Source organism: Aythya ferina, assembly GCF_964211825.1.
Source record: "Aythya ferina genome assembly, chromosome: 13".
NCBI lineage: Eukaryota > Metazoa > Chordata > Aves > Anseriformes > Anatidae > Aythya > Aythya ferina.
The window spans coordinates 12,492,422-12,514,180 of record NC_140311.1 but is presented as its reverse complement, the minus strand read 5'-3'; the positions used below and the strand labels follow the sequence as shown (position 1 = coordinate 12,514,180).

Here is a 21,759-nt window from a genome sequence, read left to right as displayed (position 1 = left end):
GTACTTTGGTCTCTTAGCTTTGCAAACTACCTCCTGCTCCTCTGAGGGAAAAGATATAATTAAAACCCTGTAGGGGAGGGGAGGGCAGGAAAGAAAAGAGGAAAGGAAGAGATGCATGCTTCAACTTGCACTGACAACCCCTCACATGACAAGCATTAAGGGACACTTCTGTGCTTTCAACCCATATTTGATTTGTTATGAGGCTTTTGGCTCTACTTTGTGTCAGTTAATTAGCTACCAAATTCCAGATGACAATTTGAATAGCAGGTTTAGTACATGCACCGATGTCATCTGCTGTAAGCAATACCTCCCTGACAGACTCTGGACATGCACATGCCCATGCCCGTCCCGTATGTACAGATGCATACATACAGATGGACATATTACATATGTAACAAAGAACATTTAATTCTCCTGTCTCTGGTGAGAATGAATTAAACCTCTATAGAGCTCCACTGCACTTGGAAGATAACCAAATTTCTACAACTTTTGCCTTTTTAGCTCAGCATGATGTTGTATTGAAAGCTTCACACCGAGAGATATAATGAGGAATGAACTGCACAGTGATGAGGTTTTAACAGTGTATAAAGTCACTGATTTCTGAGTGAAACCACAATTACTAATTTGAAGCACCAGCTAATTAAAACCACAGCTATGTATTTAGCCTCTTGTTATACCTACTGCAGTTTATAATTATGAGGACCTCTTTATCTACTCAATTAAAGTTCTTATGATTCAGGCAGGTTGTGTTTGAACCTGCAAGCCCTGCAGAGAGCACAGGAAAGCATATGTCTGTTTCCTGATGACTCCCTGTATCGTTACACTCACACGCTTGTTTTTGTACAGGGAGGGAAAGAAAAAAAGCCCAGACAAATGCTGCAGTGAAATCCTTAAATCAAAAATATGAATTAATAACCGGTATAAGCAACTCAAGATCACTCAGGTTTGAATTGCATAACGCTCGAGTATGGCTCAGAAACAACGCAAAGCCACCTCCACAGGCTGAGCTGAATGATTGCCATCCACCTTTTCCTTCCACGGGTGAGAAGTCTGTGAAGATGCCACATAACGCCCCGACGTGGTGACATCGCTGCCTCACATCCATGGAGCTCACCACTACCAAGCTCCAGAACATTCCTGTAATCATTCGTGGTGTTTTTGCAAAAGCTAATAGTGCTATTTATGGGTTTCCTGAGGGGGAGCAAAGTGAAATTGTTGTAACCACTGGTCACTTTACTACAGTACCTGCTCACTAAAAGGTAAAGAGGAGGACACGACTCTCTCTTCCTGCCATGTCTCCGTATCAGGCCTGAAGTCCACAGGTATGGGAGTAAGGGAACAAAAATCTCATGGGAGATCTTCCCAGTGACTTCTTTGGCAGCCTCGCCTATAGATGGTGCAATTCTTGCACAAAGAGCAGGTCATGAAGTGAGGAGCCCAATCTCACCTGCAGCAGTCACTCAAGCTGGTGGATCTACTGAAAGCAGGGTATTAGAGCCTTCACGAGTAATCTTTTCTTATGGGAGCAGGCGCATCCCAGGCACTGCCACTTCAGAAAGAATTATTTATGAAAATTAGAGCTGCATTTTACAGCCTTACAACGGCAACCCAGTCCCAGTATTTCCAGGTGAAATCCTGCACCCACTCAGATCAGACTGAACACGGATCACAGAATCACGGATCACAGGCTTCAGCACAGAACAGATCTCATCTTTCATGTGAGGCTTCAGCACTTTAAATACAAGCTGGCTCTGGTCTCAAGCATGCAGAGTATTTAGGGAACCAAATGGAGGCCTTATGCCACGTCTTAACTGAGAAAAAGCAGCAAAGGCTTTAAGACTCTCCATACAAGTTTTGTGACACATTACAAAACCACTAATTCAAAAACGAGAAAGCAGTGGTAACTCAAAATGGTACAATCACTTTAAAAGGCATTATATTAAACTAAGACAGTATTTACAATTTTAACAGGAAAGGTTAAAAAACACATACACACACACACACACAAAAAGCACAGTATTTTCTAACACAACATACTTAGGTATCTCTCAGTGCACATCTTTCTGAAAGACAGATTCTCCATGCACCCAAGAGACGAGCACAAAGGGGCATCTCATGCCCCAGATCCCAATGACATTTGCAGACTATCAAACTGAGCATCCATATTACCACAGAAGCAAAACCCTAAGTGAATTGCTGCCTCTAAATCAATCCAAATCTTTCTCATAAACTGTCTTTTGAGGAAAAAAAAAATAATAAAAAAATGAAGGTTTGTTTCAAACTTTCAACTCCTACAGTTACCCCACAGCCCTAAGTGTACAAAGACTACACAAAAGCAAGTGGTTGCTCATCCTGTCAGGTCAATTGCTTGGTTTATTTCTCTGCAAATGCATTTGTGCTATGCAAAAGCTTGACATGGCACTGATTGTGGCTGTGGAAAGTCAAATATGATAAAATCATACACAGATTAGGATAACTTTTTTAGGTTCCTTGTGATCCAAAGAGAAATGCTGATTAGATCACAAGGTTGCAGAGCACTGAGAACCTAGTGGGATGTTCTCCAGAAACTCTTAATGCAGCCACAAGGCAATCTCTGGGACTCGTGTTTAATATAAAGCCTAACTAATGTTCTGTGAAATACGGATATATGATTAGTGGTGAAGGTGTCAGTGAAACTGTAGTCAGATACCACGAGGAACAGCAGAGTTCAGGCTGTCTCATTAGTATGAGAAATACTTCATGACTCCTCTAATGCCAGGAGAGTAGGAAATCACAAATACACAGTTTTGTAAACATTTAAAAAAGAGATTTAGAAGGAAACAGCTGGAGGCTGTGATACTCATTGTATCTGAGAGGGCCAGTTCCCTAGATACAGCTATTAGGTAACAACGCAGTTTAAATACATGAGCTTTATTGTTTTGTTACCACTTATTAGATTAATAATTGAATTAGAATGGGGAAGCCCGTACATAAATCTGTGAAGACCGGGAATGGTGAGCAATAAGAATGCAACAAAGTACACGAGACTACTGCTCTAAAAATTACCTGTGTGCTGGGTATGGCAGAAAGGATGGGAACAGCAACACTATCGCTCTGCTTTAACATCAACATGAGCTGCAAATGCATTTCAAATAAAGGCGTACTTAATCCTTTAAAATCAGACCAGCATACGTTCATTTGTCATTTTTCTCAGCAACAGACACCCTCCGGGAGGGCGGTGAGCCGATGTGCTGTGACAGGCCAGGTGCTCAGCCCGGTGTACCCACAGCGCCAGCAAGGCCCAGGGAGCTGCACCCTTCAGCCCGCGATGGTGACAGGGACGTGGGCGACAGGCAGAGAGGGGGAGAGGCTGGCTGGTGAGGAAGGAGGTTGCAGCAAGTGCTTGTCTTTTGCCATAGGCTTTGGACTGGAAGCTAAAAACAGATCTGATTATAAGAGATGGAAGTCAGACATGCACGGTCAAAAAGAGATCTGGAAGTAGAATAAAAATTTGGGCACTGGAAAGGACAGTGCAAGCATCTGCAGGGAAAGTAAGGAGATGCGGTGCAAATGATCTGGAGGTAAACGAAAAAAAAAAAAAAAAAACAACACAAAAACAAACAAAAAAAATATTCAGGACATTTCAAAAGAGCTAGAGGTTAAGGGAAGAGTTAGAAGGAAAGCCAAAGAAGTAAGATGAACAGCTAAAGGCTGAGACCCGGCATTTGGGGTTTGTCTTCAAAGATGCAGTAACTAAAGCCACAAGGTAGTCTCCCAAAGCGTGGAAGACTAGGAAAGACAGACAAGCCTGACAGAGAGGAGAAAGGAGAAGAAAGAAGTCAGACCAGACAAGTTTGAAGGAATAGTCACTGTGACATGGGAAAAAAAAAAAAAAGAAAAAAAAAAAAAAGAGAGAGAATGATCAAATATCTAATGTTGCAGAAAAATCATGAATGAGAACAGAACACCGCTCTGTTGATTCAGACAAAACAACAAAAGTGCAATAGGGAAAGAATCAATAAAAAGCTGGAGCAGAGAGGCTTTATAGTAGTGACAGACTACATGCTGGAGGATAAATGCATAACGTTAGAGAAAAACAGCATTTATCCACAAGTTAGGGAAGTAGTTTCTTTAAATATTGAAAGCAGCAATGTCTGAATTCACAAAAATGCACACTGATCAAATCAAATATTCTCCTGTAATAGTGCTCTCCCCTCTGCCTTAAAATATCAGGTTAGCCTAAATGATGAAAGAAGCTCTCAAACTGAAATGTTTGTCATTTGTGGAAACAAGAAATAAACAAAAGCTTCTAAACTAAGACACGGTGAATATAAAATGGAATAAATTTAAGAACTCAAAGTCCCTTTCCAAGGTTATTTCTTCACAGTTCTCACTCTTGGACAGAATTGTTCTCTGCCACAAGTGCTCTGGAGGTTGGTGAGGTAAAACCAGAAACTGGACTTCCTCAAATATTCATATGCCTGAGCAAGGCATTAAACAGCCCAGATGAAAAATCACTCGTGAACATTTTTGATTTATGTGAGAAATCTAGCTCAGGTCAATGAGAATATTCCCATGCTTAAAATACGCGCTTGGCTGCTTTTCCACACCAGGGCAATTCTTTTTCAATGTGAGGAAAAATGTAAGGCAAAAAGCAGTCACCTGATAGCCCAGCAAGGTGAAAGTCTACCTCTAGCAAACGCATTACAGTAGCAATTCCCCTCTACATTAGTCCAGATTTATCTCAACATTACTCCATTGATTTCATGTAAAACCAGAGTACCACAAGATCGTACAAAGGAAGGAGAACAGGTTTCTGAGTGTATTCAGATTCTCCCAGTATACTCTGTGGTATTTCATCATTCCAAATGAAAAAATCTGCCCAAGGTCTTAAATTTTATTACAATTCTTAACATATATTTAGTAAACGAGGGGAATTTCAAAACCTGATCTTTAAGCAAAAATATGGTTAACTTACCACATCTTCCCTGCCCATCTGAAGGCTTTGTTTCACTTAACGATAAATGTCATGAGCAGTACCCACGTAAAATGGCAAAATTCTTCTTAATCTGTTTAGTGGCACTGCTCTTGCATCTTTGTCCTGGCAATTTTACTACTTAACAGAGACCAATCAGGCCACCATAGAATAGCTTTACACTTCTCTCAATCTTTCTTATTTAACATTTGCTTTAATGTTGTGTTCTTCTTCATTGCATGAATAGTTACTCTAAGTATCTAATGCTGAACATATCTATCATCATACTTCAAGATAAATGATTTATTTTAAAATACAGAATATTCTGTCTTTGATGTTCAACAGTTCTGTATAAGAAACACTTGAGATGGTCACTGGTTATCTATCCACATGAGCTAAATCTTTTAACAATTTGCATTAAAAACAATGCCATTCCCATAGCCCGTTAGATAAAGAATACAGAAGATTAAAGCCTCCGAACAAAATAACACCCAAGAGACCCCTAGGCAATTTATGGAAATTTAAACTAGAAGGCTAAGGGTTTGGCTTATATTTATCACATTCTTCATTCTTTTTAGCTATTTTTCCCCCTAAGTATCTAGAAAATGTTATTGTCACTCAATTTCTCCTCTTTTTGGCATTATGCATCCCCAAACCTTTCCTTAACATGAATTTGGAAGGAACAGTTCTGGGGGAATGGATGGCAGAGATAAGTTCCTGAATAGTAAGCGTATAAAGAACAGATGAGGTTTCAAAGGGGAGCATTTATTGTTTCCTGTATCATAGCACATTGTCTTTCGATATGATTAGTTATCAGTCTGAGTTATCAAAAACTGGGATGAAATAAAGCGCTTACGCAGTTATGCTTCATTGATGTCAGCTAGGGGAGCATGAAAATCTCCATGAAGTTGGGTAATTGATGTGTAAATCAGAGCTCAATCACTCTGTAATAGAAATGGTCCCACTGAAAGTATGGTTGTTGAACAGTATTGCAGAGGGGTGGGAAAGAAAAAGAGAAACAGAATCAAGATAAGACTTATTTATTAAAAATGATAATAAGTGGCAATTTACACAATTTTCTCTTCGAGAGAGAAGCGCTGTCAGATACATTTACATGCAAGCTGCAGACCACTGTGTTTGGATATTCTTATTCGGCAATAATTAACTGTTTCTGTTTTATTAAAATGCTCGGGGACACTGTTAGGGATATTTAAAAAGCAAATTAAATGAACATGTTCATGCTTTGAAAGGCTACACGTGTAAACGACATCAGTGATTGTAATTTGGTTAACAATGTGTGTTCAAGGTATGTTTTGGAGTTCTATTACAGTCCTCTTGTCAGTTCAGATTTGTACTAAGGGAAACAAAAGCAAAACTGAAGGAAAAGAGAAAAAGGAATGTGAAAAGAAAAATGGCTATAATATAAACACAACTCCAAAAGGACATTAAAAGACAAACAGTCATTATAGAACATCAATCACATAAAATAGCTTTGCAACATACTATATTTCTAAGAGTAAATACCCGATATGTAAATATCTAGTTAGGGTATATATATATATATATATTTTTTTTTTTGTATTTTTTATTGTTTTTTTCTGTTGTTAGCTTGTTTGTTGTTTAATAAATGAATGAACACTAAGGTATTCTTACCAGCTTAGCAAAAAACACCTTGAATCCACTATGTTAGTCATGGTTTACTCTAAACTGCTAATAACCTATAGCAAACTCACATAAAGGTGAGATTTATGACTATTTTTGGCACCAAATGAATTATATTCAGGACACTGGACCTGTATCAGGAAGCTCTATTAGATGGGTAATGTCCTGTGACTGTAAGGGGACTCTGATAGCTTGTAGTAGGGGGGTTGGACAGGGAAGGAGGTTCCACCTGAATTCTGAATTTCACTTCATTGCACTCAAGAGTTTAACAGAATATGGCAGTCATTTTTACACCTCCCCCCACACTCCCCTTTTTTTTAAGGTTCTGTTGATTGCTTCTGGTATTTGAAGTTTCTTCAAAATTCACTGATGGCAATGAAGCCATTAGGCATTTGCCAAAGTATATGCTGTAATTCAAAAACATTTCAAAGCACATCTCCTAACAGCTTCATAGCTTCCACCATGCTTCTACATTGTTCTACGTATTAATCTGTTACTGATAAAAACAGATTTGTTTAGTTGCATGCTGTGCGTTATTCTTTATACACATCAACAGTAAATGTGGCACGGTACTATTACATGGAGTACATGTATTACACCAAAGGAATAACAATAATTTGATGCAATTAAAGATCTTTTAACAAAGCCGTTTACTGTCTGTTTTTCCTTTGGTTGGATACCTCAAATTGTTAATTAAAAATGTGCTACTAAGTTTCTTCTGGTTATACATGCACCATTTTCAAAGAACAAAATACATTTTAATATATGGAAATAGAAAGTCCATATTGTGTGGTTGATTATCACTTAATGTATACAGGCTGCACCCCTTATATCTGCACTGAAAACCATTTGGAACGCTACTTTTGTCTTTACCTCCATTTTATAACTAAAATTTTTCTTTAATATTGCTACTTAAAACTTTTCTAGGTACCTGTAGGATGTATCCTTACAAATTGAGTCCTTATATTTTCCAAGTATTTTCCTGAAATGTTGGCAATGATATGCAGTAGACAGCCAGCAGAAATAAATCTAACCTTTTAAAAATGTTACAAAACAATCATTGATTAACACATCCTTTTGGAGACAGATGAATCAGCAGACTCAAATGCTTGAGTATTTTATCACAGAAGTGCTTCCGTGCTACTCCTACAGCTCTAATAAATGCACTCATTTACTAACAGGCACCTCTGCTCCCTTGAGCATTTTCACATGCTGTGCAGCTCTTTAACCACATGTTCTTAAAACTTAACGTGTGCTGAAGAATACCACCACAGGAAAATTAAAAATTCAGGAGGATGACTATTTCATTCGTCAATTTTAGATTGAAGGAGAAGTGCACGCAGGCCTTTGTTTATAGTGCATACATACAGACTGATTCAGAGACCCCAATACACAGGCAAGTAGTACTGTAAGCCTAATATAATTTAATTTATTGTTATTTAGGACTCTGGCTAGAGAAATTATTTTCTAATAAATTATTCTTCTCTCAGTTGAAACCCCATATAATTGCCTCCATTTGTTGTAGTAATATCTACTGGAAAGGAAGAGATGGTCAAATAAATTCAAGGTGCTCTCATTTCAAATTCAAGTAAACATGCATTTCAGTGCCGTCATCAATATATTGCCCATCTCAGGCACTAGCAAAACGCAGGAGACACAATGAATTTGTGGCTTCCCGAGACTTACTGGTCATCATCTTGGAAAGAACCTTGAATATTCAAATCCCAAACTTCAAGCCTTCTTCCACTAGACCTTAAAATGCCTCACAGCAATAAGGTGCCTGTTATACACAGCTTCAGAAAGTATAATATTTTGTAGATATTTTTTTCCTGAATAGACACAGAGTCAGCAGATCAATGGATTACCAGTATCTTTGGCTTCTAGTGAGGAAGATAATCTATAACAAATACCGCTCATGTCTTAGCACACAATGTTTATTTCTCATTAATAAACCAAGTATAAAGTATGACTAAATAATTTAACCAAAGCAGCACAAAGTTCGCCAGCAGTGCTGAGGTTTACATCCTCTCTAAGGGCACAGTTCAACTTCAGCTGATGCTACTGGCAATTTTCCCAGTGATTTCAATGACGGCTGGATGGGACCTAGCCTTTTAATAATGACAAAGAAGCCAGGTCTTTTAACACTGCCAGTTCTAAGCAACAGCAACATTTTTGTACAAACTAGCTATATTCCACATGCTAACAGAAATTCTTTATCCACTGCCAAAAGTTTAAAAACACATGTTTGAAATTTGCCCTTGGATTTGAAAGCTAAAAATGATCACTTAAAAAAATGTAAAATAATTTCTCTTCTTCAGGTAGAGCAAAATCATAACATAATTGTATTTAAACTGACCAAATCTACAACCTCATGTCTGAAATATGATTTTTTTTTAAGGTTGATGTGATACAAATAATAATCCAAGTACTGTAATTTCGAGAGCCAAACAGAAACTGTTTCCCCAATTACGTACTTGAAATTTCACATGTATTATTTACATGTATAAATGATTTCATGAATGACAGGAATGCCACTACAAAGAAAACACGGCCATTTAGGGCCAAATTCCCAGAAGAAAGTAAGACCAAAGCTCTAACCCATTCTGCCTCTTACAATGGCCAACAGCAACGCCTAGCAAACCACCTAGGAACAGAGCAGAGCATTCCAGCAAAATATCACCTCTGCCTTGAGAAATTTTTGACACCCATAGCTAAATGTTAAGTACAAAGGATCTGATATCTATGTGTTAACATCCTTAATGCTTTCAAACAGAATATCCTGTTGCAAGGAGTTTCACAGCTCATGCGAAAATTATCACTTTATCTCAAACTAAGTTCACCATTCATACAGGTCCAAAAACCTGATTGATTTAACAATGTTTGCATTTTATCAGATATGTGAGAAGGGAATTCACATTTGTATTTTGGGGCATCTACATTTATTACAAGCAGGTGGACAGGAAGCTCTGGTTCTCTTCAGTCTGCAGAGAATCTCAGACGCGTATTCCACGACACTAACTATATCTTGCATTTTCAAGACCAGACACATGGATTACTGCATCCTGAATAGCAGTTATTTACACTACAAACCCTTTATAAGTACTTTTGTCCCTGCTGCTGTCAATCAGCAAATAAATAATGCTATTTATTTTCATTACATGAAGACAACATGTTATTTAATAAAAGTGCATCCTCTTTGAATTCCTTACCATCAACCATTTGTCTAATAGAAACATACTGTGTAACTTGCAAATATTAAAATGCAATGTTAGTGAGTCATATCCATTGGAGGTTGGCCAGCTCCAGCACATTTCAGTATTTAATAATAAAAAAGTCTAGTGTAAAAATATGTAAACTAGCTTCCATCCTGCTTTAATACTCACTTAACATGAGAAGAAAGTGAATGCGATTTTGTTTAAATATTAAACATTACATTTCTTCTTTTGATTATTAAAGTATTATTAAAGCTAAATGAAAATGTGTTTGCAGCCTCCTTCCTCTGAAGTCTTAAAGGCCATCGTTACCATAATATTTTGTCCCTCTAGCTGGCTTCTTTGGGGGATCTCAAAGCTCTTTACAAATCAGCACAGGTCATGCCAGACTATGCCTGTGGGAAGGAGTAACTACTGATTTCAAGCAAAACAACTGAGGGAATGAAAGTTCAAGTGAGTTGACTAAGGTCATTCAAGAAGCAAGAGACAGCTGTGGGAATTAAACTGAGGCGTCCTGACTCCCAGACATCAAACTTCACCATGAGACCAGCTGTAACTTGCAACCATTCATCCACCACTAAATTCCGAGATGACAACCATCGAGTTGAATTTTAAGTATAACTAACAACACCATCCAGCAAGCAGGAATTATCTTTATGTGCGTTTCCAGAACATTGGGTCATACGCAGTGAGACAGGTTTTCTCCTGCTGAATGTCACTGGGAGAGGTAGGCAAGGATGTTCTTATTACATTTGCTGCAAGGAGGGAGCGTATCAAATGATTTAATTTCGTGTAGTGCCCCACTTACTTTGAAAAACTGATACTGCACAGGGCATAATGACATTAGGTGATTAAAGTACAACAGCACTCAGCTTGCCAGCTTCCTTTTATACCAAGTACCCACAAGTGCTACTGCAGCAGGCTTGAATCTGGAAAAGCTGGGCCTGCAGAGGCAACTGGGGCCCAGGAATGTGAATCATGGACCTCCTCCTCCTCCTCCTCTCACTGGGAGCCCCCACCTGTACAGGCACCAGAAATAAGCTCAACAGGGCCATTGGAAGAGCGTCCCTTTCTCCTCACCTCTCAGCCCCAAATATTACGTGACTTTCAGGCATCACATCCATGCTCTCCTGACCCCAAAAGCAAACGGCTGATGAGTTAAGATGTATTGACAGTAAAGTGACATGATACAATCATAAAAGTGTGATGCACCTTCACTTTTCAGCTGGTATTGCATTGCAAATAACTAGCATCTAGCACTGCTCATTATGCCAAATGTATTAAAGCCTCAGTATCCATGGTAGGAAATGTGTGTTTTGTCACACACGCTCTTTAATGTGACAGAAATATAAATTCATGTTTTCTTTCATACAAATACCTAATGGGGTTTGAATAAAATAAAATCTGCACATTGCCATGTGGAAATTAATTTTAAAGAACTGTTTATCAATTTAATTCCACTGATAGTAACAGACAGATTTATGAGGCAATTAACTAAATATTTGTTTTTTCACGTTTCAATTCATTATAGTAAATTAACAATTTTCCACTTGAAAGTCTTGCATTGCTACACTGAAAGCCTAAAAAATGTGTATATTACTGTCGGTCTAGGAAGGAATCTCTGAGTTTTAGAACACGGATTATTCTCCTCACATTAACTTAACATACTGTATGTAATTCAAAAAAAAAAAAAAAGGAGAAAAACCACCACATTTCAGTATTACCCACAGAACCTGTCATTCTTTAAATGTCAGTTTCAAGCAACTAGACATAAATAAAGAATAATTACAGCTCTAAAACCAATGTAACATCTGTTCAAGCAAACAATCCTGCAGAGCTGATTTTATGGCCACGTAACACCCACCTATGGCTCAGACAAGCCTAAGAGAGAAAACCGAGGGCCCTGACAGACCTGGCCTGGCCTTCTGCGGCCTCCCAAGGCCAGACGTGCCCCTCACAGCACGCCCTACCAGAGCTGACAGCAGGAGCAAACCAAAATAAAGCTGACACAAAGTACCATGCGCTAACAGCCTCCACAGCAGCCCGCACACCATTCACGAGGCCCATGACTCCACATGTAAAGCCATGTCTACCTGCACTGATTTTGATGACTTAAACCATTTAATTCGTGATTTCAGCTCCAAGGAGGTCATCTGGTCGTGGCCATGTGCATCTCCTCACATTCACGGGCCAGGTACGAAACACATTAAGCAGCGGTCAAAAGACAGAGCTACAGTTTTATGTTCTTTTAACGCGTATTGTACCAAATTAACATCAGGAGAAGTATATTCTATAAATACAAAAGCTGCTGCTTACATGGCTCCTTGGATTCTTCCCTCCTGACTGCTGGTGATTTGCTGCCTGCCCTCTGCCCGTGCTTGCCGAGCTATCGCGCCTCTGCCCGCTCAGCTCGCCAGGGGTGAGCCCACCTGAGGGAACCCTACCAACTACATTCCTCGGTTCTGCGCAGATCCCGAGTATTTTCTTCAATAAAATGTAATTTGCCTGCTCTAAAAATTCACTGGATTTAAAAATTCACTGTATTGCAGCACAATCACATCAGAGTATTAGTCTAAATAGGTTTTGTAGCCAGATTAGATATAGAAGATTTACCATTTTATGGGACCACGTCTCATAATACATAAAGAAATCCTCAGGAAAGGCAAGATAGGACTGCCCACCTCACTGAGTAATGAAAACCTGTAGTGCACTGGATAAATCACTTTCCCCATTGCTAATATTTACAAATTTGATAACAATGACAGGGAACAAAGGATCTCCTGACAGCTATTAATTATTTCAGAACAATGCGCAAATACTAGTTAAGTGGGTAATTGCCATTATCAATGTGCATTACAAATTGAGAAACTGAGGCACGAGGAGATAAATGACTTACTCACGGACACAAGATGAATTAGTGGCAGCAGTGGGAGCGGAGCCACTTCCCACTGCCCTGGTTTAGTCCCCTTACCTCCTACCACTACAGCCACCACCAGAAAAGACTTCAATTTTAGCACTCAGGAGGCTAATAATTATCAAATGAATACTAACTAATATTAAAGTACTCTAACTGGCTAGTAGAAAGGCTTTAATTCTTGATAAATGCTCCATACATTAATATTTATCACGTTGTTAAGCATTGTCCAGAATATCGTCTTATCAATCCACCAAGTTCAAACAAATTAAATATAAGCACAGTATCTGAGCACCATTAAAAATGCAAGCACCAAATGTTACTGTTCTTTATCCTTTTTTACTTTAAATATATATATATATCAGTAAATCAGTGACCTCTGTACAGGGCATTTTCTGAAGACTAATGATGGGCTGGGATAAATGGCCCTCACTTCTACTATGGGTTATCAACTCCTCCCATCCGATCATTAATTCCCTAGGAAATGCCTTTTGCTTCAATAGCTTTTGCTTAAATAGATCACTAGTGAGAGGGGAAAAAAAATCATGCCACTAGAAATGAACTGTAGAAGCTGAGTTGCCTATGCCATAATCTGCACATAAAGACTTCACAGGTGACTTGTAAAGGCCTTTTTAATTGTATTTTCGACTCCTCCTCTTTTTTTTTCCCCACTTGGTACAACAATAAAGGCAGCCAGTGGGCAAAATTTTTGATGCTCCCTATACATGCTTACAGAGGATGTTTGCAAAGGTCTTCAAGATGCTTTCTGTGAGCTCTCATACATTAAGAAGTGCAGGATCCTGTGCCTTAATTAAGAGCTTCTTTTTAACAGTGTGAATTTCTGATGCATGAAACAGCATTAGGGCCCTGTTTTATCTGGAGGGGAAGGGAGCAACGGGAGGGAAGCAGAAAACAAGCTTTCAGCCCCTACTTAAATAGCAAAAAAAAAAACCAACCTCAAAACCCTAAAAGAGCATATGACCAACTCCTTATTTTGTTTGCAAGACACGTTTAATATCAGGATGCTGGGGAGAGGCCCTGCATCACTCAAGTTTCATTATCATTACAAAATATAGCAGAATGCCTTCACTCAGAAGTTTATTATCATAAATAATTAAAACAAAACTATCCTTATGGTATGAAATAAATGAACAAAGTACATTATAGGATGCATTTGTTCTGGGGTTTATTGCTGTTTCCTGGCTCCCTACATCAGAAAATTCTGGAATTTGTGATCACTCTCCTGATCATTAGTCTGAATCAGGAAATTTTTACTGCAGCTGGCTCAAATGACTTTTTCTTTCTGAACCAAAAAAAAAAAAAGCCCAAACAAACAAATGGAAAAAAATGACTGTATATACCCTTTACTAATTACATACACAACACATATTTCCGTGATAAATGCGGTATGCGATACGCAAAATGGTTTAAAAAAAAAATCAAAATATAGTATTGGTTTCTAAGAAATAAAAAGGAGAAGAAAATTCTAGCCCTAAAATTAAAGATGGTCTGATTTGTAATTACAAGAACATGCTAAGGTACAGATGAAACGATTAAATCTCTGCAGTATCGATGCTAACAGAATATTGTTCTCATAAGCTTGCAAGTGTTGGGCACACTCAAGTTCTTTGAAGTTTTGCTTTGTTCCTTTGACTTATTTTATACAGGGCAAAGATCACCATCGCTGCGCATATCTGTCACTGGCGGATAATAACGCTACAACTCAGTTTGGAAGCAGGCTAGGCTGGCATGTTAAACTAGCAACAGACACATCAATCTTACTATTCCTGAAGACCGTGCAGTTCAGCGCCTGGAGGTTCGAACTCAGAACTAATGATAGTTACTAGTTTCTGCATCTTGATGCACCAGGTTAGGTCTCTTTTCTTTTGAGCAGCCTGTCCCCGTGGACGAGCAAAACATGCCAGGAAAGCAAATTATCCTGCTAATCCAGCGCACGCTGACAGAACCCCATTGGAGAGCAGCAGGATTGTGGGGAAGCATGCAGAGACCTATGACAGCAAAAAGAGCTTTCCAGGGAAAAGACCAGGCAAACAGAACAGTCATCAGAAGTTGGGTAATAATCATAATTTGTGAGAAATAGAAAGACTGTTATTATTGGTGCAGTAGCGTATAATGTGAAATATTACAGCATACCTATTGTCAGCTAAGTAACTGATAAGCACCTAAAATAGGCAGGTCAGGATATAATGCCTCACTCATCAACTAGAGGGAAAATTTCTTATCTCTCTCTTGTCCCTGATAGACTGCTGTCGAACTGTTTTTGTTTTTACTTCGGAAACCAGTGTCCAACACGAATACTTAACACATTTACCTGCTAGTTCTGTGCGTACAAGTCCAGTTAAACAAACCCGAGGAGGAACGGTACCTGCTGAAACTCCAGGCTGTTTTACACTTACAAATAAATGAAACCACTGTACCTCTCTAACAAAAAGCTGCCATATTCCTGCCTCGAAATGGAAGTTGTCTGCTACACTAAAGAGAAGAAATCCATACATTAGCACAATGATGGCATTTCTTAGTGCCAAAAGCAAGGGGAAAAGGGGTGATGTTTACACTAAGCACTCATAACTTCAGTAGTCAACACGAGGCTCTGGTGTCAAACATCAGAGAGGATGTCTTCGCTGTTTTCTTTTCTTTTCTTTTTTTTTTTTTTTTTTTTTTTTTTTTTTTGTTAAACTGAGCAAGATTTCAGAGCAGGTATGTATGTGTAGATGTGTCTGCACTGCACCAGTTTCTTAAATGCCCCCAGCTTACACTTTTCACCACCTGAGCTACCAGTGGGGGAAATTTAAAAGAAACATATCATGTAAAAATGGTACATCTAAGTGCTTGAGAAACCCAGGAGGCAAATAGGTACCTTTTGTTTGAAACTGTCGCAGCATTTTAAAGCAAGGAGAGGAAAAGTGGCTCACAAATGAAGCAATGAGTGTAATGGGCTATAATTTTATCATACAACATGGAAATTGAAGCTGCAGAAACAGCGAGAATATATTTGTTTCTAGTTCCACTGGGTCATCAGCTCTCTCAGGCGCCTAAAGGGAAGTACCTCAAGCCAGCACAGTTTCTATTCCTTCTATCCTAAGCACAGCTCGACAGTCTTGTGGAGCACCTTTCCCCCTTCACGCACCACAACTAAATCCCTTCAAAAAGAACTGGAAGCTCTCTGCTGACCTCAGGGAACACTAAATGTGGCCTTGGTGCATACAAACAATGGCTTTACAAACAGATAGGCAGCAGTTATCAAAATCACATCCAAATAGGCAATGCAACACACAAATGTTTTTAAACATACACAGACACATGTATGTATATGTGTGTGTGTGTATATATAAAAATAACGGCACCTTCTTTACATAGATATTTCCACTAAATTGTTATTAAGAAACATTAAGAAAAAAAATCTCTTCACCCTCAAAGCAGTCATGCACTGCTATTCCCTTGGGAAACTCTGTTCAGAGAAGTACTCTAGGGAGCCAAGTACAGCTGTGCTACAATAAAGAAACCGTGTATGGTTTCATATTTGTAATAAAAAAATTTGCACTTAAAATGCAGAACTGGTTAGAGAAAAAAGTTATTAATATATGTAGGATTTTTTTTTTTTTTTATGGGAAACTGAACAGAGGCATCATCACCTACTTTATAGTCACAACACATCTCAAAATTGTTACTGGGGCTGGACAAATTAAAATTAAAAATAAATAAATAAATAAATAAAAACACTGAAATTATTACACTCAGTTTGATGCTCCGTAATACGGTTGAACTCAGAACCAAACAAGCTGGTGGTCTGTAAGGGCACAAGAGGAAACAACCTACAGGAGTTTAAATCCCAATCCTAGCACAGGAGTTTCTCTTAATATCAAAGTAGCTTCTTAGGAAAGCAAATGAAGTACATTACCTCTGGTAATGGTAACCATTTCACTCCTTGAAAAGCCTTGAGAGAGCTCTCACAAAGGGTAGCCTATGTTTTATTAAATCCTATTGCATACTTTTATTTTCAGGTCATATAACCTGAAGGACACAGGATTCACTTAAAGTTTTTAAAGCATTCCGATTTTATCAAGGATTAGTTGTTGTGATTCTTCAATAATTCAAGCTTCATCCTAACAATGCATTACATCTAAACGTGAGTAGTATTAAAGCAGAACGTATAAACAAAGTATTTCTATCAAGTCCCAAATGCTCAGCACAAACAAACCACTGGCAATACGATCAATATGAAGACCTTACTAAGAACTTTGATCACTCACGTTTGTTATTTATACCAAACAAACCTCAGGACAATAAGTCATTTAACTGTATGGCATAAGGATATAGTCACATCTGCATAGGTATTTTGTTATTTAGGAAATGAGACAAATAGGGAGACAGACTTACAACTCACTGTTTTACAGTTGTATCAAATAATAAACTATGACTGCCTTGTGCCCTGAAGTGGGCCAGAAAGGCCACAATAATAGGTCAGCTCAGCTGTGCATACCGATGCTTTGCAATGAAGAGCTGGTAAGAAGCAGGAGATTAGCAAAACTGGATGCATTACATATATTTAAAATAAAACACTCTAATATATTTTATTTTAAAATTTTCCTTAAGATAGGTAAAATCATGCAGTCATCAAGGTGCTTCTGTTGGGAACCACTCCTGCTCACTGTAATGTTTATTTTGATATTAAACAAAGGACACAGAGAAACCTTACCCAGACACTGTTTATGGCCAGAGGTAGTGAGAGCTGACACAACAGGTCAACAATGGGATGTGTTCAGAAATAAATATGTGACAGAGGGAGAGGGAGGAGAAAAAACTCTATGTTTAATCTGATTTTCTGCTAATGACTGAATAGACAAGTCTTCTGAGAGAAGCGGTGCTTGACAAAGGCATGAATTCCCCTACATCTGCTAGATGAAACAGGCTGGTTTGTTTTCCTTCGCTGTGATGTACCTCTCAGCCTTCTCAATGGGAGTGAATGATTCCTGATACTGAACTGCTCAGCCAAACAAAAGTAGGCCTCCCCTGCCTAGCTGGTTTATTCCCTACCTCCACTAACACTTGGAAGGGATTCAGAAAAGAGCTACAAGAGCGATTAGAGAGCCTGGAAAAACTTGCCTTACAAGGAGAGACTACAGCTCAGTCTATTGAGTTCATAAAGGAGAAGGTTAAGAGGCAACCTGATCACAGACTATGAATACTTACCCAGGGAAGAGATTTCTGAGAGCAGATGGGTATTTAATCTAGCACAAAAAGGCGTAACAAGATCCAGTGCTTGGAAGCTGATGCCAAATTCAAACTGGTTTATGCAGCATCAGTTTTCAATGACCAAATAATAACTATTTTAACAACTTAACTAGAAAACCAGTGCATTCACTGCCATTTGCAGCCTTTAAATGGGAAGTCTTTCTTGACAATATGCTACAGCAGAGTGGGACAGGAGGTTTGGCACAGGCACTGCCAGAAGAGATGAAAAGCAAAGCCTCCTCCAGCCTTTCCCCTCCGCAGCCCCGCATGATGCGCTGCTGAGTGAGCTGGACCTGCTCAAAAATGGCCTCTTCTGGGGCCAAAGCACGTGTCACAGGAACAGCACCAGGCTGCACAACCAGAAGCTTCCAGCACATATCCCAGTGAAATTCACGTCCTAGTGCGCAGAAAGATGCTGGAGTTTGCAGCTACGATATGGAGAGGTTTGGAAAGGATCTTCAGTGGAAAATACAAAACACGGCCTAACAGACACAGAAGAAAAAGTGATGCACCTGAAACCATCACTGGTAGACAGTAAATTTATTCATGTTTGTTCTGAGCCACTGAAAAACACTGGGGCATTTTGCTGGCTCCCTCATGACAGCCCCTTCTGCAGAAGCAGCAGCTGCCCATCTGCACCTGAGCCACGGGGCCAGCACGTGATGCCTTGGGCAAAAGCTCTGCATGCCTCCAAATCTTCCCCAGTAAAGGCTGGACTGACTTGTTTCAGGCAGCAATGCAGGAGTTAAACTTTACTGCGTTGCTGGGAAAAATACCATCAAACCAGTTTATGTCTTACTGTATTTCTTTTCCATTCAAACTGTATTATGCCGCATACCATTTCATCACTTCACAATGCCACAAACTACCTTTTAATGCAAAACAAAGCTTTTCAATGTAAAGCCCCATATCGTAATCCAGAAGAACTTTCCTTATCTATTTCGACAGCAAATCTTTAGTGGCAACCACATGTTATTGTGTTTTAGGGATTGAGACTTTTGTATGAACATGCTGATTGTCTCCTTGAGACATATATAATCAGCATTTTGTGCCAAGAAACACTTAAGCCAACAGAGACTTATACCACTCTGAAATGTTGTTGGAATTGAAAATGTATATTTTGGCTTTTTTCCTTAAGTCTGCTATAGCAGGAATTTCTTTTTTATTATTATTATGTATTTTAACTTCATTCTCTTCTCAAACTCTCAGAGACCAGGAAAAAGTCAAAACACATGTTCCAAAAGAAAGAAGCAATTCCAATAAAATAATTCATTCTGATACACCAGTGCTACCTAATACGGATATCCCTTGGAATAAGGACAACTGCCTCAAACTATTTGGTCCCTTTTCCCTCTCCACACGTGTGAGGAGCTGTGCCTGTACGCTGTCTACTCGGTAGCAGGCAGTTGTGAAAATGGAAAGAGTAAGCGTGTAGGCAACTCTGAATCTCACACACCAGAAAAACCCCACACGTGTCTAGTTGTGTGTTTCAGCAGTTGCACAATGTCAGTTTACTGCTCGGAGGAGTTGCAGGAGTAACGTACTCAGTATTCACAGAGCATCCTGTCACACTTGCTGCAACAGATATTTTTAACTCCCTTTTGCTCCATATGTAGAATGTGCAAATACACAAAAGAATGTCTTAATTGGTCCTGCTTTATATAAATGAATAATGGGCTAAATGGGTTGAAGTGAATACCATATTTATCTCTCCACTGAGGAAAGACATGATGATTCAGAAACAGTGAAGCCAAGAGGATTCAGAGCTTTACTCACAAGTGGAATATATATCTCCTGTCAATACATTATGTATTCCATCTCTACTACAGCCCCCTAAAGGCACAAATAGAAAAAGAGAGGCAAAATCTAAATGTTTCATTTCTGCTCAACATACATTCATGGATGTGGGCTTTTTTTTTTTTTTTTTTTTTTTTTATGCTTGCTTTCAGGACTTATGAATCAAATCTCTAGAGCTCTTTATTTTACTGAATTTTTGTAAATGTTATACTCTCCAGTGTTAGTTTCATCATTTGATATTACCATTGCCAAAAGACATTTGATATTCCTAAGAAGCAGAGGCAAAAGCAACACAAGAAAGGACTGAACTTGCCCTTACCCACTCAAGGCAACAGCTCTATGCTGCAGCATCTTTCTGCTTAAGCAGGGATACTGCTAACCAGGCACTGCAAAGCATGTAAGCAAAAGAAATAATTATTGTTTTTTGTTTGTTTGTTTTCCTGCTTACATGCTTCCACATATGATTACTAATTAAATATATATATATATAAGCTGCATAAGAAAACTTCTTTTTAATCCTCCTTTAAAAAAATACAAGCTTAACTAAAGAGCTCCAAGAAAAATAAGAAGTAGGATGTGCAAGATTGGGCTGATATTTTGATTCTGCTGATTCTGGAAGCTGATATTTTCAAGTGCTGCCGGTCTGGTTGGATTTTATAATTACACTAGCAGAAAGCAAGTCTCCTCTGCACTCACCCCGCCAGGCAGGGAATCACTTTTAGGGCTGGTGGAAAAGTGGAACATCTCATTTCCATTAATCTGGCTCATAGCTTCAGATTCATAGATGGCATTAGCAGAGCACCGCTTTCAGCCAGAGTGGAAGTTCAGCCTTCTGTTTAACTCTGCATTAACTTGAGCATGATGAGTAAAAATGCAGGAAGGATAGCAAGAAAAATCATCTGATAATATTTTTTCGGCAGAAGGAAAAGCTTTACAAAATGTATAGGTTCAGTTATTCCCAAAGTGGTGTTTTGTTAGTAGCATGGTTGTGCATACAGTGCCACGGCTTGAGGATCTGCCTTGCCCACGGCAAGTAAGGTAAAGCCTCAGGCACATGTAATTTAAAATTCATTTCTGCTCTAACAGACAACTTCAGACCAGCACCTATTTTTATTTTATAAATACAGCTCTCTCAATTTACATTCCTGTGGTCCTTAGGAGTTAACACCAGAACTGTTTTATGTTCTAGGTGTGTTTTAGAAAATAATACTAAATTGCATCTTTAAAACCCATCAGCCGGGATTGCAAAGGATCCCTCTGTGCTCTGACATTAGTCCGAGCCTGCAAACATTTGCTACTGGAGGCTGTGGAGCACTGCCACTAGAAGGTGTCACTGCTGGCAGAAGGCCCTTCTCAGATTGAGCCCAACCCAATAAAGCACGGCCCTCATACTCACATCTTTTAAACACTGCCCCTTAATTAAAGGGGAAGGAAGATTCCCCAAACATTAATAATTCTTGACTCCACAGGCAGTTACTAAAGGTAAGCTCATGCATGGTATTTGAGGAGCCACATAAAAATGATGGACAAATCCTTTGTTGTTTCAGTTCCCTCCTCTCCCCCTTTCCATTATCTTAACAATTAAAATATTGGATATTTGAAAATAAATATTTGGGGCCAGTAATGACTGTTCTTAATAATTTAATCTATTGGTTTCTATTAGAAGTGAAATTTGCGAAGTTTGGACCTAAGAAACCAATGGAATCTAGCTGGCACACCTAACTCTTGCTCATCCAACAGACCAGCTGTTGCCCTGCCTTGCACATGGGCAAGCGTTGCTGGTACCAAAGGACTTTTACACATACCAGAGGGCAGAACTTGGGACTAAGTGCTATTGTCCTGGTTAAACAATCAGTTAATTTCCTACATTATGGCATTAAAATACATGTGGTTTATCTTTTTGGTTGTTTGGATTTTTGTTTATTTTTTTAGACTACACAACCAGCGTGGAGCTAAGTAAAACATCT

General features: G+C 38.9%; 1 protein-coding gene across 6 annotated transcripts in view; it reads right to left on the bottom strand.

Moving 5' to 3' along the window:
* AFF2 (ALF transcription elongation factor 2) overlaps positions 1–21,759 on the bottom strand; it is a 434,150-nt gene that overhangs the window by 250,611 nt on the left and 161,780 nt on the right. The window lies entirely within an intron of this gene.